At 47.9% G+C, this 2,664-nt stretch overlaps 1 long non-coding RNA gene and 2 other non-coding genes across 3 annotated transcripts; all 3 read left to right on the top strand.

The window, feature by feature from the left end:
* The first annotated feature begins 416 nt into the window (after positions 1-416).
* LOC107195703 lies at positions 417-2,356 on the top strand. Its single transcript, XR_001516923.2, has 2 exons — positions 417-512; positions 739-2,356. It is a non-coding gene; the product is annotated as an uncharacterized LOC107195703 (long non-coding RNA).
* On the top strand, positions 594-663 carry LOC112480145. The gene has a single exon (XR_003046499.1). It is a non-coding gene; the product is annotated as a small nucleolar RNA SNORD104 (small nucleolar RNA).
* On the top strand, positions 855-986 carry LOC112480150. The gene has a single exon (XR_003046503.1). It is a non-coding gene; the product is annotated as a small nucleolar RNA SNORA76 (small nucleolar RNA).
* Positions 2,357-2,664: the final 308 nt, after the last annotated feature.

Raw genomic sequence — 2,664 nt, 5'->3', positions numbered from 1 at the left:
CAAAGTGAGGATCCGGTTGCACATGGGTCTACTTTCAAAAACAAGCTCTTCCTACCGGAACAGGTTACTCTAAACTCAGGGGCAATTCAAAGGTTAGTTTTGTCACCTTTGTAGCCTCAGCTCCTAACCTAGTTCCTGGCACAGACTATCTCAAACAAGTTAGGCATTACTTGCGTTCTGTTGTCGGTAAAGCTTTCTTTTGTGTAGAAAGATGCACAAATTACAAGCCGGCAATCGAGACGTGAAAAGAAGTCCAAAATAATTTGGAAAGAACACTGCGCGACTCTCAGCCTTGCCTTGGGTCCCATCTCTATGGTTGACACGTAACCGCTCTATAGTCTGGAGGACTCAGCAAGCACAGCCAATCATTAGGCCATTTTACTGGCACGTGGCTGGAAGTTTGACTTCTATTGGTTAACAGCGGTAAGGGCCGCCCAACCACCTCCTGTCTGCTTCTTTAAGTAGAAGCCGTGCCTGCTCCTCCATCTTTCGGTGGCTGTGAAGCTGGCGAGGTGAGTTTGTTGTTGTGTTGTGCTGTAGCGTGTCGGCCCCGGGTGTCTGGGCCCCGGAGCCGGGCGGGAGGCGGTTAGCCAGCGGTGATGACATCTCAAATAAAGCACGTGTTAGACTGCTGACAAGGGTGATGCGAACTGGAGTCTGAGCCGGGCCGCCGTGGCCGCGGGGAGAGAACGGGCTTGCAGGTACACACCCGCTCATCTTCTGCTCTCGTTCTTGCAGGTCCCTGCCGGGCCGAAGACGTTGGATCTTACTGCCCTGGCACTTCGATCCTCGCCCGAAGGCCCGCAATAAAATGTTTTGATCCCAACGATGGTGTCGGTGTTTCTTACCGCGACGCGCTGCCTTTGAGCCCCCGCCGCGCCTGCGCGTGGCGCCGGGGGTCAGGCTGCAGCGCCAGAGCACAGGCTTGCGCATAACTGGGGCAGTCGGCTCTTCGCCGGCGGCCCTTTTAACCGCAAGCGACACTGCGGCACCGCGCTGCGGGAGGCGAGTTTCCCCGGGAGGAGGGGACAGTTGTGACGACTTAGCTGTTAAAGCCAATGTTGAAATGCCCCAGACGTAGGGGGATCCTGTAGGCTCAGCTGCTTAGTTCCCTGCACGTTCTTTGTACCTGCCTTTAAGCCTCGACTGGCTTGGTGTGATCAGTGAGACTTGGAGCTTCAGCCAACCGCGGCTTGGATGGTCTCGAGTTGAGCAACGGGCCACGGCCTTGAGCAGTTTAAGGGCGTGGTGTACTTGACACCCTTAGGTCTTGAGGTGCATGAAGTTACCTGGCTACGGTGTAGCCGCGACCTTTTTACAGAATATTTAGGGCCAACTGCTCTTTTGGATACCATGCCAAGGTCAGGCAAATGAATGTCGTCTCATTCAGCCTAAACGGCTTACAACAGGGTCGTTGTGAAGAGTTAGATTTTACACATTACAGGATACAACACAGGCACCTAAATTAAGTGCACAATCCTTTGGAATTCAGGTTCTAGATGCTGAACGATCTGAGTTTAGTTGGGATGTGCGTCCGTCCTGAGTACAAGGTAGCACGTGTTGAGGGGCAAGGATGCACAAGTGCAGGTAAACTGCCCTGGCCCTTAACTGAAGGGGGCCCAAGGTAACATGACTACTCGGATAACTACCTCCCTCGCGCTAAGGTGTGACTACCTACGATCGTTAAAAGGGCTGGTCCAGTGATCACTCAGGAAATTGAAGTGCTTGGCAACAGAGGGCCCATGTGCCTTAGACCCACTGCTCTGTGCCTGTTGCTAAACAAGATTCAGTAGAAAAAACTTAGATGCTTATCTAGTATTTGACGAGATATTTATTTTGTGAAATAATGCAAGCGATTGTACATCCCCACATACCGTTGAAGTGCAATAGGGTACAGTCATGTGTGATCTCTACACAGTAGTGCATCTAGTCCTTTGCCTTTAGTTATTGCACAGAAATATAAAGACCAGTGTAACAAGACATGCGGACTGACAAGCAAATTGGCCTACACAATGAGAAATTAGAACAGTACACCAGCTGGAATGGTCAAATAATTTAAACGAAATGGTTTAATAGTGTAATTAAAGTAATCGAATAAGGGTTCAAATATTTTTTCAATATATTAATTTAAAGTCATGTTCAGGCAAGGTGCAGTTTTAAAAAAAAAACCACTATTAGCTTAGTCCACAGATGTAAGATCAAAAGTTACCCAGGGTAATTTTGATGTTGAATGAAGCTTTAAACAAAATCATTTTAAAGTACTTCTCGAAGCAAATTACACAATTAGAGCCTCCACACTTGTAAACTAAACATTCTGACACAAATGCACAAAATAAAGTTGGCAACATTGAAGAAATGTCACATGTTAATTTTGAGATGTAGTGTCTGGTGTTGAGCAAACTTGGTCTTGACTCTCAAAGTGATAGCAGTTCTCTGTTTTGGCCATCAGAAAAGGAAACTGCCCATAAAATATCCCAACCAATTAGATCAACAAAGCATTTAGATGCTTATATAAAGCTTCTTGGAGCACACTGGAGGTGCTAGGTGGGAAGGTGGTGGCTATGGCTTTCTGGCCCTGCCTGATCTGGTCATGTGCGGTGTTTGACATTTTCAAATATGCTCATGTCAGGAAACCATTTGGGATTCAATAGATCCAGGTGATTG

This window comes from Pteropus alecto, unplaced genomic scaffold (assembly GCF_000325575.1).
Source record: "Pteropus alecto unplaced genomic scaffold, ASM32557v1 scaffold134, whole genome shotgun sequence".
Taxonomy (NCBI): Eukaryota; Metazoa; Chordata; class Mammalia; order Chiroptera; family Pteropodidae; genus Pteropus; species Pteropus alecto.
The sequence above is the reverse complement of the archived record's forward strand: the minus strand, read 5'-3'. Positions and strand labels throughout refer to the sequence as shown.